Source organism: Miscanthus floridulus, chromosome 18 (genome assembly GCF_019320115.1).
Source record: "Miscanthus floridulus cultivar M001 chromosome 18, ASM1932011v1, whole genome shotgun sequence".
NCBI classification, from domain to species: Eukaryota; Viridiplantae; Streptophyta; class Magnoliopsida; order Poales; family Poaceae; genus Miscanthus; species Miscanthus floridulus.
The window spans coordinates 129,328,750-129,343,194 of NC_089597.1; the positions used below are offsets into that span (position 1 = coordinate 129,328,750).

The following is a 14,445-nucleotide window of genomic DNA, read 5'->3' on the forward strand; positions in this document are numbered from 1 at the left end:
GCCACGTTGGATGGCGGCTTGTGCCTCCGCCACCCAGTGGGCGGAGGAGCCAGGGCTCGCCTTAAGCGCCTTGAGGGGCGCCAAGGGGAGGTCGTCCGCAGGCCGCTTCCGACTAAAGAAAATTAACCTACAGGGTCAGCGCGAGACCAAAAAAGCGAACGGATGACACTACGACCCTGCCAAAAATACACTTACTTAGAACGGGGCGGCCCCCGCTTCGCCACAGCAAACCTCATCCGCAACGGCGGAGGCGGCGGCAGTGGCGTCGCATCCGTATCCATCGGCGCCGGTCGGTCCTCAGCGGACCCCGGCGCCCCTTCGGTCCTCTGCGGGGGCGGTGGCGTTGCCTCCACCGCCACCTGCTCCGCCACGGCCGCCGAGCCTACCGGGCTGACGGCGCGTTTGCCTAACGCCCGCGCCTCGGGCGTATCGGCCTCGGCCCCGGAGCGGGCAACCGCCGGCCCCGGGTCCGCTTCTCCTCCCCTTCCCGGGGGTGCCGGGCTGCTTGCCGACGCCCCGGGCGCCACCTCCACGACATCAGGAAGGTGGTCCAGGGGACCTCGCCCTCCCTCGCCCTTGTCGTTCCCGTCCGAGGCCTCCGTCGACAACGACGTCGACGGGGATTCCTCCAATGGGAGACCATCCTTCCGTTGCTGACGGTGGTGCTTATCCAACGCCTCGCATGCAAGGATGTGCTTCATGCACTTCACCGCCTTAGCGTCCTTTCGCTTTTTCTGCGCGTCGGCTGTGAGCACGGTTGATCACCCGCTGCCCCACGTCCTCGGGAACGAGGCAGCGAGGAGGAGCGCACGTCCCTCATCCCCTGAAGGAACAACAAACACGCATGAGGAAACAAGGGATAAAGGGACATTGAGGAGGCTTAGAGGCTACAGCGGCACTCGACTTACCAGCGAAAGGAACCCCCGCGACGGTCGCATCGCGAAGGGGGTCAGGTTGCCGCCCCTCAACTTCGCCTCTACCGTCTCCCCCACCCGATGGTGAATTTCCTCATCGGAGAGGGCGGAGGAAGACATCCAGGTGCCTTCGACGGGCTCACCCGGCCTCATCTTGAACTAGCCGCCGCCGCCGAGCCATCAGCGGCAGCACCCTCCGGCGGTGGAAGGCGGCCACGACCACAGCGACGGTGAGGCCATGGCTCCACAGCCTCGCCAGCCCCTCCAGGAGCGGCTCCAGCTTGGGCTGGTCGACCTTCGGGACACCCCACTTCCATTTCTTCGGGCAACTCCCCACAATCCGCCCAGTATAAGGGGGAAGTCCTCCATCAGTCGTTGCGGAGGTAAAACCAACTCGTGTACCACCGGTGGTTGGAGGACGCGAGTTGGGCCAGGATGTAGAGGTGCAGGCGGTCCTGACGCACTTGGAGAGTGCAGCCTCCGGCCCTCGATGCCTTCCTCTTACCCGACAGTGCCCGTTGGCTTGGTAGTATGCCCCGCCCGGAACAGGTGGAGCCACAAATCCCAATGGGGAGCGATCCCCAAATACCCCTCGCAGACGGCAACGAAGATAGCCGCCTGAGCGATGGAGTTGGGATTAAAATTGTGGAGCTCCACGCCGTAGTAGTGCGGGAGCGCCCGCATAAACTGGTTCGCCGGAACACTGAGGCCGCGCTCGTGGAAGGAGACGAAGCTCACGACGTAGCCATCGTAGGGCCTCGGCTCCAGCTCGCTGAATGGAGCAATCCACTCCGGCCTACTAGGGTCTGTCACCGGGCGGAGGAGCCCGCCGTCGACAAGCGACTGGAGCATCTCCTCGGTAACGTCCGATGGATCCCAAGGGTCTGCCTCGACAACAACGACATTGCCAGCCATGGGTACGATGGAGGAATCAGGCGCGGCGGTGAGTTTTTCTCTTTGCCTCCCACGCTCTCGCTTTTTCTCACTTTCTCCCTAGTTCGCTCTTCTCTCCTCTTCTTCCCGGCACCCGCTGCTCTGGCGATGGCTCGATGGAGGTGGCAGGCAAGGTAAGACGAGGAGGGGCGAGATTCCTCGGGTATTTATGCAGGGAGGAGGCAAAACGAACGGGCGATGAAATCGGGGAGGTTTTCCCCCATCCAGCGTGGTTAACCATGAGCCGATTTTGGCGGCCCACGCGCCCACGTCTCCTGCATTAAATGCGAGGACAGTTATGTCCCGTCCATCATGTCGCGCTCGGCCACTACGGCAGCAGGCGTCGTTTCGCCTCCCCATGAAACTGCCTCAAAAGGCGCGCCACCCGTGGCCGAGCCAATAGGGAAGATATTTCCCGCGGCCTGTTCCTTTTATAGGAAGGAACCGGGCTCTGAGCCTATTATGATGCAGGGGTTCGAAGGCTGGACCCCAAAGGGTTTCGACAGCTGCCCCAGGATAACAGAGTCAGGGGTGACTGTGGGCGGACCTATATGGGGCCGAGACCCAAGCGAGTGAAACACTTGGGACGCCTAAAGTCATGTCCGAGACCAGTAGGAAAGTATCCGAATGGGATCCCACCGTAGGGAGGCACCAAGCCACCGAGGCCCAATGAACGGCCTCGGCACCCACTAGAGAAATCCTCTGGTACTCTTGGAGTGTGTCTCTGGACCGCTAGCCATCCCCTAACAAACGGGGTTTGGGCCTCCACTCAGACTACCCGATAACAGCTCACCTGGAAGTGCCACCGCTCATGCCCATCGAGGGTAGCGAGGCACATTCCACCCCTCCTTCCGAGCGAAAAGGAAGCGCGAGGGTCGCATAAAAAAGTCAGGGGAACCCCCGATGGCCTTCTCCCCTATGCAGAGGCCTAGGGGGCTCCTCCTGCAAATATGCCGAGACCCCATGACCCGGGCTCGTGCCCAAAGGGGCCTCGGCAAACAAACCCTCACGTGTGAGGGGCGTATAAAAAGTCAGGAGAACTCCCGACGGCCCTCTCACACAGAGGCTAGGGGCTCTTCCTGCAACCTTGCCGAGACCAGAATGGGCTCGGCAAACTAACCCTCCGTCCGAACGAAAAGGACATGTGAAGATCAGATGAAAGGGCTAGAGCACCCAAGACAAAGACAAACAATCCAAAACCGCGCTAGAAGTTTCGCTACAAACACGATAAAAGGGCACCAAGCCCGTTATGGTCCAGGGGTTCGAAGGCTGGGCCTCCAAAAGGTTTCGACAGCCGCCCTAGGGCAACAGAGTCAGGGATGACATTGGGGCGAGCCTATGAATGGCCCAGGCCCGAGCGAACGGTCGCTTGGGGCGTCCTAAGTCATGTCCGAGACCGATGGGGAAGTATCCGAATGGGATCCCACCGTAGGGAGGCACCGAGCCACCGAGGCCCGCGAATGGCCTCGGCACCCACTAGAGAAACCCCCTGGTACTCTTGGAGTGCGTCTCTGGACCACTAGCCGTCCCCCAGCGAATGGGGCTTGGGCCTCCACTCGGACTACCCGCTAACAGCTCACCGGAAGTGTCCACGCTCGTGCCCATCGAGGGTAGCTTGGCACATTCCACCCCTCCTTCTGAGCGAAAGGAAGTGTGAGGATCATACCCAAAGTCAGGGGACCCCTGACGAACCTCTCGCTCCATGCGGAGGCTAGAGGGCTTCTTCCTGCAGCCTCGCCGAGACCCCCGCAACCCGAACTTGCGCTTGGGGGCTCAGCAAATGCAATAAGAACTACTCGTTCAGACGCGAAAATGAAGAAAGCCTCTGGAGGAGTAACTCCACTCCTCCGGGGGCTCGGGGGCTACACCTGGTGGGTGCGCTCACACGCACCCACCGGAACCTCAAAAAGCAAACCCCAATTCCTACGGGGCAGGTATAAACCAAGCCTCGGCAAACCCTCAGGGGGAGTGCACGCACTCCCCCCAAGGCTCGGGGGCTACTGTTGGGTACCTTAGAATGGGGTACCCCAAGCAAAACATCAAGTGGGTTGCCAAAGTCCCATCTAAAAATAATAAAAGCAAGAAGGTAAGTCATGGGCCCCTCACCCGCCATGACCGAGCCCACTGGGTCCTCCCCCTCCTCTCCTCGAGCCTCGAGCAGGAGGTCTCGGCACCCTGACGCAAACTCCGCTTCATGCGAGGCTCCCCAAGGAAGGCCTCGACAGGGAACGCCGCCTCCGCCTCGCCCGAGACTCCCCACGGAAGGCCTCGGTAGGAGGCGCGTTCTCCGTATCGCGCGAGGCCTCTCACGCAAGGCCTCGGCAAGGAGCCTGATCTCCGTCTTGCGCGAGGCTTCATTCTCCGTGTCGCTCGAGGCTGGCACATCTGTGGTCCGTGGCCCCCCGCCTCGGCCGACCCTCCCGACAGCATGTCGTGTCTCATTAATGCTTCAACCACTCCTGCAATCTCAGCCGAACGGTGATTCAACGCCACAGAATGGCCGACGCGACCCGAGGTCGCATCAGCGCCATACCGACCAGGACAGGGCACTGTGGGGATTACCGGCCACTGTGTCCTACCACTGTGTCCACGATCAGCGCCATACCAGCTGGGACAGGGAACGATGGGGATTACCGGCCACTGTGTCCTAATGCTGTACCCATGATCGGCCGCCCGCCCAAGGCCTCGGCACTGTACGCTAGGGCCTCGGCACTGTACACCAGGGCCTTGGCAATCTTGGGGTTCGTGCCTACCGAGACCCCCCCACCGCAGTGCAAGCCTCGGCATCGACCAAATCTCGGCCTCGTGTACATTCCGTCCATAGTGGCTTGCACGCTCGCCCCCACATCCACTCCGAGGCATTCCTGGGGCTCCCACGATGCACAGGATCTGATGGGACAACCACGCTGCCCCAGTACTCCAAGGATGGACCACTCCGACGACCACACCGCCATAGGGACAGGCCACAGGATTTGGACATGCTGCCCCTGTTGGCATGACGCCACATAGTAATACATGTACTGCCCTTGTCCTCCCTTTAACTATAAAAGGAGAAGACTTGGGCCACTTAGAAGGAGAGAACACTAGGTAACACGCATAGATGCACACATTCTAGCCGCTTGAGAGCAACGCCTCAGACGGCCCACACGACACCCTGCCGAGACCTAGGACTAGTTCCCTCTCTCCCTTAGCTTGTAACCCCCTACTACGAGCACTTCGGTGCAAGGAATACAAGTTCGATCTCTCAGACTGGACGTAGGGCACCGATTGCCTGAACCGGTATAAATCTTGTATCTCTTTGCATCACCATCCAAAATCAGGAGCACGCAGAACAAATTCACTAGTCGATTGAGGACCCCGGTCCAAAACACTAACAATGCCTATCCTTGATTTGATGTTTGCAACATCAATCATTCGGGCGTGGAAGACCATACCAAAGAATATCCAGAACGATACTATCTGTGTGCGATGGAGGATAGCACAAAAGAAATATACAGTCACTCTACTGTAGCCAGGACAATTATTCTCCGTCCAGCTGTCTAGGCAACAGTAAAAGATGATAATTGAAGACGCCAGACGCTTCCTTAAGCACGAAGGCTCCTCAGACAAATGAGTGAAGACTTCGCCTCGAAGGAACTCCAGAAGATAAGCTTGAAGGACGCTCCACAAGGCTCCCTTCTTGCTATAAGAAGAGACGTCGGGCGCATTCATTCATCATGGAAGAAACGAACCAAAGAACCACCACACCAGACCATCATCGAATGCTCAAGTAGAAGACAACCACCGAAGTCTCACACCCACTCTCATCCACCATCCACTCCACCAACTCTCCACCCACACACATACACCATGAACATATGATCTCAGAAGCACTCTGAGAATCAATCCATCATTAGTAGTAATCACCCACTATCGTTGTATCGCTCCACCTTTGTAAATTAGAGAATAAAGGAGGTCCCCGTGATCATCCTGCGCTTGTAAGGTAATCCCTAAGGTTTGTGCTAAGTGCTTGAGATTTCCCAAAAGGGAAAGCCGTATGTAAGCTTGCTCTATGGAAATGAATTAAGCTTTTCTGTTTGAATCCCTGCCTTCCTTCAAGCTCATTCATATGGGGCGACGTCTCTATGCTAGGGACCCTAGAGGAGAAACATCTGCGTGTGTTGTTCTCGTGTTAGTCCTGTTAGCGGCGTTTGTAGAGAACCCTGTGTGCGCAGAGAAGTGTTCCCCTTGGGTGGAACTGCCAGGGGAGACGATAGAGCCTGAGTCCTGTGTGTTCGTGGCTGGGGATAGCAAGGGAGTAGACCGGGATAGTCATAGTTCTGAAGCAAGTTAGTGATGCATATGGTGAGTACCGAGTAGGACTGTCACAAGCATAGTACGCACGATCGGCTGAACTGTTGGTCTCGCCAGCCTGCAAAAGATCCTTAGAAATAATCCGCATACACATATTCACTAAGCACTAGCTTAACTAATCACGGAAGCGACATATTAATATTTATATTCGCTAATCACTCGCTCGCTCATCCAGTGTCAATAAAATATTCGTGCGCGAAAGCGACGTCTCGCCATACTCGCAGAGGCCTCGTGCCTTGAATAGTAAAGTGGTTGAGCCGCCCTCGTGCTCTGTTCATAATCTGAATTTGAATAGTGAACGCGAATTTGAATAGTGAATTTGAATTTGAATAGTGCTGTGAATAGTAACTTGAGATCTCAGAATTTGAATTTCGAATCCGTTCGAGTTCTGGGGGGTACCTTCTAACGAGAACTCGAACGGATTCGAAATTCAAATTCTGAGATCTCGAGTTACTATTCATAGCACTATTTAAATTCAAATTCACTATTCAAATTCGTGTTCACTATTCAAATTCGGATTATGAACAGTGCATGAGGGCGACTCAACCACTTTACTATTCAAGGCACGAGGCCTCTGCAAGTATGGCGAGATGTCGCTTTCGCGCGTGAATATTTTATTGACTCTGGATGAGCGAGCGAGTGATTAGCGAATATAAATATTGATATGTCGCTTTCGCGATTAGTTAAGCTAGTGCTTAGTGAATATGCGTATGCGGATTATTTCTAAGGATCTTTTGCAGGCTAGCGAGACTAACAGTTTAGCCGGTCGTGCGTACTATGCTTGTGACAGTCCTACTCGGTACTCACCGTATGCATTACTAACTTGCTTCAGAACTAGACTAACCTAGTCTACTCCCTTGCTATCCCCAGCCACGAACACACAGGACTCAGGCTCTATCGTCTTCCCAGGTAGTTCCACCCAAGGGAAACACTTCTCTGCGCACACAGGGTTCTCTACAAACGCCGCTAATAGGGCTAACACGAGAACAACACACGTAGAGGTTTCTCCTCTAGGGTCCCTAGCATAGAGACATCGCCCCCATATGAACGAGCTTGAAGGAAGGCAGGGATTCAAACAGGAAAGCTTAATTCATTTCCACAGAGCAAGCTTACATATGGCTTTCCCTTTCGGGAAACCCCAAGCACTTAGCACAAACCTTAGGGATTACCTTACAAGCGCAGGATGATCACGGGGACCTCCTTTATTCTCTAATTTACAAAGGTGGAGTGATACAATGGTAGTGGGTGATTACTACTAATGGTGGATTGATTCTTAGAGTGCTTCTGAGATCATATATTCATGGTGTATGTGTGTGGGTGGAGAGTTGGTGGAGTAGGTGGTGGATGAGAGTGGGTGTGAGGCTTCGGTGGTTGTCTTCTGCTTGAGCATTTGATGGTCTGGTGTGGTGGTTCTTCGGTTCGTTTCTTCCATGATGAATGAATGCGCCCGGCATCTCTTCTTATAGCAAGAAGGGAGCCTTGGGGAGCGTCCTTCAAGCTTATCTTCTAGAGTTCCTTCGAGGCGAAGTCTTCACTCATTTGTCTGAGGAGCCTTCGTGCTTAAGGAAGCGTCTGGCGTCTTCAATTATCATCTTTTACTGTTGCCTGGATAGCTGGACGGAGAATAATTGTCCTGGCTACAGTAGAGTGGGGATAGCAAGGGAGTAGACCGGGATAGTCTAGTTCTGAAGCAAGTTAGTGATGCATATGGTGTGTACCGAGTAGGACTGTCACAAGCATAGTATGTACGACCGGCTGAACTATTGGTCTCGCCAGCCTGCAAAAGATCCTTAGAAATAATCCGCATACGCATATTCACTAAGCACTAGCTTAACTAATCGCGAAAGCGACATATCAATATTTATATTCGCTAATCACTCGCTCGCTCATCCAGAGTCAATAAAATATTCGCGCTCGAAAGCGACGCCACGCCATACTTGCAGAGGCCTCGTGCCTTGAATAGTAAAGTGGTTGAGCTACCCTCGTGCACTGTTCATATCCCGAATTTAAATAGTAACCGTGAATTTGAATAGTGAATCTAAATTTGAATAGTGCTATGAATAGTAACTCGAGATCTCAGAATTTGAATTTCGAATCCGTCCGAGTTCTCGTCAGAAGGTACCCCCCGTTTCAACTATTCATAGCACTATTCAAATTCAAATTCACTATTCAAATTTGCGTTCACTATTCAAATTCGGATTATGAACAGTGCACGAGGGCGGCTCAACCACTTTACTATTCAAGGCACGAGGCCTCTGCAAGTATGGCGAGACGTCGCTTTCGCGCGCGAATATTTTATTGACACTGGATGAGCGAGCGAGTGATTAGCGAATATAAATATTGATATATCGCTTTCGTGATTAGTTAAGCTAGTGCTTAGTGAATATGCGTATGTGGATTATTTCTAAGGATCTTTTGCAGGCTGGCGAGACCAACAATTCAGCCGGTCGTGCGTACTATGCTTGTGACAGTCCTACTCACCCAAGGAAGACCATTATTAATAATGGCATGTGGTGGATGAGAGTGGGTGAGTGAGGCTTCGGTGGTTGTCTTCTGCTTGAGCATTCGATGATCTGGTGTGGTGGTTCTTCGGTTCGTTTCTTCGATGATGAATGAATGCGCCCGGCGTCTCTTCTTATAGCAAGAAGGGAGCCTTGTGGAGCGTCCTTCAAGCTTATCTTCTGGAGTTCCTTCGAGGCGAAGTCTTCACTCAATATACAGTCACTCTACTGTAGCCAGGACAATTATTCTCCGTCCAGCTATCCAGGCAACAATAAAAGATGATAATTGAAGACGCCAGACGCTTCCTTAAGCACGAAGGCTCCTCAGACAAATGAGTGAAGACTTCGCCTCGAAGGAACTCCAGAAGATAAGCTTGAAGGACGCTCCACAAGGCTCCCTTCTTGCTATAAGAAGAGACGTCGGGCGCATTCATTCATCATCGAAGAAACGAACCGAAGAACCACCACACTAGATCATCGAATGCTCAAGCAGAAGACAACCACCAAAGCCTCACTCACCCACTCTCATCCACCACATGCCATTATCTTCCCCCGAGCAAATTGTTGAAGACCATTATTATCTTCCTTCAAGCTCGTTCATATTACATGACATGAAGATAATACTGCATGCCTATCCTTGATTTGATGTTTGCAACATCAATCATTCGGCGCGTGGAAGACCATATCAAAGAATATCCAGAAGGATACTATCTGTGTGCGATGGAGGACAGCACAAAAGGAATATACAGTCACTCTACTGTAGCCAGGACAATTATTCTCCGTCCAGCTGTCCAGGCAACAGTAAAAGATGATAATTGAAGACGCCAGACACTTCCTTAAGCATGAAGGCTCCTCAGACAAATAAGTGAAGACTTCGCCTCGAAGGAACTCAAGAAGATAAGCTTGAAGGACGCTCCCCAAGGCTCCCTTCTTACTATAAGAAGAGACGCCGGGTGCATTCATTCATCATGGAAGAAACAAACCGAAGAACCACCACACCAGACCATCAAATGCTCAAGCAAAAGACAACCACCGAAGCCTCACACCCACTCTCATCCACCACCCACTCCACCAACTCTCCACCCACACACATACACCATGAACATATGATCTCAGAAGCACTCTGAGAATCAATCCATCATTAGTAGTAATCACCCACTACCGTTGTATCACTCCACCTTTGTAAATTAGAAAATAAAGGAGGTCCCCGTGATCATCCTGCGCTTGTAAGGTAATCCCTAAGGTTTGTGCTAAGTGCTTGGGGTTTCTCGAAAGGGAAAGCCGTATATAAGCTTGCTCTATGGAAATGAATTAAGCTTTCCTGTTTGAATCCCTACCTTCCTTCAAGCTCGTTCATATGGGGTGATGTCTCTATGCTAGGGACCCTAGAGGAGAAACCTCTGCGTGTGTTGTTCTTGTGTTAGCCCTGTTAGCGGCGTTTGTAGAGAACCCTGTGTGCGCAGAGAAGTGTTCTCCTTGGGTGGAAGTGCCTGGGGAGACGATAGAGCCTAAGTCCTGTGTGTTCGTGGCTGGGGATAGCAAGAGAGTAGACTGGGTTAGTCTAGTTCTGAAACAAGTTAGTGATGCATACGGTGAGTACCGAGTAGGACTGTCACAAGCATAGTACGCATGACCGGCTGAACTGTTGATCTCGCCAGCCTGCAAAAGATCCTTAGAAATAATCCGCATACGCATATTCACTAAGCACTAGTTTAACTAATCGCGAAAGCGACATATCAATATTTATATTCGCTAATCACTCGCTCGCTCATCTAGAGTCAATAAAATATTCACGCGCGAAAGCGACGTCTCGCCATACTTGCAGAGGCCTCGTGCCTTGAATAGTAAAGTGGTTGAGCCGCCCTCGTGCACTGTTCATAATCCGAATTTGAATAGTGAACACGAATTTGAATAGTGAATTTGAATTTGAATAGTGCTATAAATAGTAACTTAAGATCTCAGAATTTGAATTTTGAATCCGTTCGAGTTCTCATTTGAAGGTATCCCTCGTTCCGTTTCACAGATAATGTATTCAATATTATTTGTCTGCACAACTTCTTTAACTTCATGAGTCTCTTTGTCTTTAGTTTTTAACTCATCTTCCTGTTTCTTTATCACAACATGTGTTGTAAAATATTTATTCTTTAGTTCTATATCTTTCTTGATATTATCAAGTCTACATATTTGGGTACCTTCTGACGAGAACTCAGACGGATTCAAAATTCAAATTCTGAGATCTCGAGTTACTATTCACAGCACTATTCAAATTCAGATTCACTGTTCAAATTCACGGTTACTATTCAAATTCAGGATATGAACAGTGCACGAGGGCAGCTCAACCACTTTACTATTCAAGGCACGAACTGCATGCCTATCATTGATTTGATGTTTACAACATCAATCATTCGGGCATGAAAGACCATACCAAAGAATATCCAGAAGGATACTATCTGTATGCGATGAAGGACAGCACAAAAGGAATATACAGTCACTCTACTGTAGCCAGGACAATTATTCTCCGTCTAGCTGTCTAGGCAACAGTAAAAGATGATAATTGAAGACGCCAGACGCTTCCTTAAGCACGAAGGCTCCTCAGACAAATGAGTGAAGACTTCGCCTCGAAGGAACTCCAGATGATAAGCTTATATATATATATATATACACGTGTGTGTATCAACTTCAATTATGTTCACCTTTGAGTTTTGATAATACATTTTGCTAGGATGGTCCAGCAACGGTTGTTTTAGTTCTACCTCTTACGGCGCTCGATAGAGACGCATTGTCTGTACGTTTAAACTCATCTTTTTAATACAGTGATACGCAAATCTTTTGTGTATTCGAGAAAAAAATTAATACTCCCTTATCCTAAAAAGAATAGAAGTATCATTTTTAGGGAAGTCAAATAATTTTAAATTTAACCAAATATATAAAAAATTACTAATATTTATACTGCATAGTACAAAGTACCAACAAATTAGTTATGGAGTGTATTATTTATAAACGTGGGGCAGACGCGGATAACAATTACTCAATCATGGAATGTATTTTTGGTCTCGTTCGTTTCTCTTATAATCCGTTTTTTTCAGCTTATTTTTTCAGCCGCAATAATGTTTTTCTCTCACAATAAATCAGTCAGAACAGTGTTTCGACTTATTTTTTCAGCGAAGCGAACGGGGCCTTTATAATAAATCCATCTGAACATATAAATGTTGATATTGTTTTTATAAAATTAGTCAATTTTTGGGAAGCTATTCTGTTTGAAACGAAGGGGTATTAGAAGTATAATTCGCAGTAGAATGTTCTGCAGGACGAAACACTTATGGATGGATGAAGATGAACCGGCTCCGTGACCAGCATTGCAGTGGCACGGTCAACTCTGAACTGAAAAGAATTTGCTGCTCGGTCTTTAGAAAGAAAACGGAAAGGAATCTGCTGGACACAAGAGAATAAAGGTAATTTATCCTTCTGGCTGTTGAAGAGTTTGGTGTGGGCACACTCCACACGTGAACAAACTGAGCCATTTATATCCTCTTCTCACTATCGAATTAAAAATAAAATTTTCAGAGATGGTCAAAATTGATTTTAGGGATGTTTTTTTAAAACTGTTACTACATCAAAGATAAAAAAAATCACATTTTGTTAGAAATAGTTGAGGTCAATTTTAGGGATGGTTTTTTAAACGGTGATGTTCTATGTCAACGACAGTAGCAATAATTTTTTTAAAAAACTAGGCAATTTTTAGAGATGCTTATAATTGATTTTAGGGATAGTTTTGAAACCGTTACTACATTACCGGTCGTGAAAAAAATTATGTCCCCAAGGGTCCCAAAGTTGCAAGGCTCAATTTCTGATTCTTTTTCCCAGTATGTTAAACCCGTAACCTCTTGTCTCACACGAGTCCTTCCAACCACCACACCACGCAATTAATTAAGAAGATGCTACCCTTTTGTATTAACATTTATGAATTTTGTATCGAATATCTTGGCTCCTAAATGATCTCTAATGAAAACATTTGCAACTACAAAGTTTTAGACCTTTGTCGAGTACTACAATTTTGTATACGGTGTGCCTCCATCTGAGGTGAAAATTTTAGAAAATTCACTTTTAAGATCTGAGAACATGAAAATGTATATTTGAGCCCCTTCTCAAATAAAAAGTCGTCAACTATAAAGTTTTAGATCTCTTTGAGATCTACCATTTCGATATAAAATTTGTCTTGAATCATGCTTCATTTGAAAAAGTTATGACTCTATTTGTTCGTCAGTTGTTTCAAGAACCATTGACTTAGTTAACCACCTATTAAAATCATTTTTAGTGGCGTGGTTGAAGCCACCCATTTCCAAGAGACGTGGACATAAGAAACCATCACTAACATATGATTTTTAGGGATGGTGTTGGGGGAAGACGGACCTGGCTTAGCCCCTCCCCAGCACTTGACCCCTTTCCTGGGTTAACTGACTAGCCTCGCGGCAGGCAATGACCCCTGCAGCGAGTGTTTTCCTCATCAATGATTCCCTGTTGTCAGGCTCTGCGTGTGAAGGCTCGGCGTGGTAATCGGAGATCGCTCCAGTAGGTCCATGGCCCCAGGCGGATGGAGAACCTTCGGTCCGGGTGTGCGAGGGTCTAGCGCGGGCCACCAAGGAAGACCGATGTCAGGACGACGACAGCCCCACCCGAGGCTCCTAGGGTTTAGGGTAGTTGGCCAAGGGAAGAGAGTTTACCACCTTGCCCTTGGCCATTGTATTACAGTCGACCTGCCAGGGCCGACCCTAGTGTAATTTCCTCCCTCGACCCAGTATTTGTTCGGCAGTTGTTTCAAGAACCATTGACTTAGTTAACCACCTATTAAAATCGTTTTTAGTGGCGTGGTTGAAGCCACCCATTTCCAAGAGATGTGGACATAAGAAACCACCACTAACATATGATTTTTAGGGATGGTGTTGGGGGAAGACGGACCTGGCTTAGCCCCTCCCCAGCACTTGCCTTTCCTGGGTTAACTGACTAGCCTCGCGGCAGGCAATGATCCCTGCAGCGAGTGTTTTCCTCATTGTTCGGCAGTTGTTTCAAGAACCATTGACTTAGTTAACCACCTATTAAAATCGTTTTTAGTGGCGTGGTTGAAGCCACCCATTTCCAAGAGATGTGGACATAAGAAACCACCACTAACATATGATTTTTCGGGATGGTGTTGGGGGAAGACAGACCTGGCTTAGCCCCTCCCCAGCACTTGACCCCTTTCCTGGGTTAACTGACTAGCCTCGCGGCAGGCAATGACCCCTGCAGCGAGTGTTTTCCTCATCAATGATTCCGTGTTGTCAGGCTCTGCGTGCGAAGGCTCGGCGTGGTAATCGGAGGTCGCTCTAGTAGGTCCATGGCCGCAGGTGGATGGAGAACCTTCGGTCCGGGTGTGCGAGGGTCCAGCGCGGGCCACCAAGGAAGACCGACGTCAGGACGACGACGGCGCCACCCGAGGCTCCTAGGGTTTAGGGTAGTTGGCCAAGGGAAGAGAGTTTACCACCTTGCCCTTGGCCATTGTATTACAGCCGACCCGCCAGGGCCGACCCTAGTGTAATTTCCTCCCTCGACCCCGGGTGTGGCCTATAAATACTCGGGGCGCCCGTATAAGAAGGGGGATTGACTTTTATGGCAATTTTAATGGGCAATTAATCCGCATTTATTCCTCATTCTCCTCACGACAGACCTTGGGCCCAGCGCTCGCATTGATTCGCCGGAACGCTAACCTG

The 14,445-nt window shown here is 50.0% G+C and overlaps 1 long non-coding RNA gene across 1 annotated transcript; it reads left to right on the forward strand.

The window, feature by feature from the left end:
- The first annotated feature begins 9,161 nt into the window (after positions 1-9,161).
- LOC136522019 (uncharacterized) lies at positions 9,162-14,014 on the forward strand. The gene is made up of 3 exons (XR_010775759.1): positions 9,162-9,932; positions 12,009-12,153; positions 13,227-14,014. It is a non-coding gene; the product is annotated as an uncharacterized lncRNA (long non-coding RNA).
- Positions 14,015-14,445: the final 431 nt, after the last annotated feature.